Raw genomic sequence first — 928 nt, 5'->3', positions numbered from 1 at the left:
GGGCCAGGTGTGGAAATTCAAGCTTCCAAAGAATGTGATGCTCATTTGAAAGAAATGACAGAAGCGGAGAGTCTATGCAGAAAGATGGGTTAAGAAATAAAAAAAAATGAGGCAAAGGAATAAAGTAATAATAAACAGATAAAAAAGTATAATTATTAGAATATAAAGTGAATTGTTTTAGAATGGGAAAGTTGCATCTTTGCTTGAAATATTGGGGTTCTAATTGCACAGCACCTTTCCAGGAAAACTGTTCCACAGTACAGCTGTCTGGAGGAACCAAAAGACCTTTGGAATGAGAAGCTACCCTGCGCGACGCATTTGCTAGATACTGGCGCTGCTGCTCATCAGTTCTGGCCGCTGTCGCCAGGAGGAAGGAGCATCAGGGACCAACATTTGCTAGATATTGGCGCTGCTGCCTCATCAGTTCTGGTCGCTCTCGCCAGGAGGAAAAGAGCATCAGGGACCAGCATTGTGATATCGAAAGTTCTTTGGTAAAACTCAGCTTGAGAACAGTTGACAAACGAGAGATCTTCCTTCGATGGACCAACTCATAATAACCGATCGTGTCAGGAAACAGAAAGGTACATCACAAACCTCTGGCAGAAGCAGATATTCACATCAGAGAACAGTATTCTTCTAAAAAGACAAATGATCTTAAAACAGGTTGCATTGATTTTATCACTGGTATGACTGTGAGAGGCCATACTATAATACCAAGTTCCGCATTGGACGAGTGGGTTGCGTACAAGCCTATCAATTTCGTAGCCCGAGTTCGCTCCCCGCTGCTGCCAATGCGGAATCAGAGGAATTTATTTCTGGTGATTAGAAATTCATTTCTCTTAATGATGTGGTTCGGATCCCACAATAAGCTGTAGGTCCCGTTGCTAAGTAACCAGGTGGTTCTTAGACGTTTAAAAAAAATCTAATA

Source organism: Macrobrachium nipponense, chromosome 2 (assembly GCF_015104395.2).
Source record: "Macrobrachium nipponense isolate FS-2020 chromosome 2, ASM1510439v2, whole genome shotgun sequence".
NCBI lineage: Eukaryota > Metazoa > Arthropoda > Malacostraca > Decapoda > Palaemonidae > Macrobrachium > Macrobrachium nipponense.
This window is presented reverse-complemented; position numbering follows the sequence as displayed.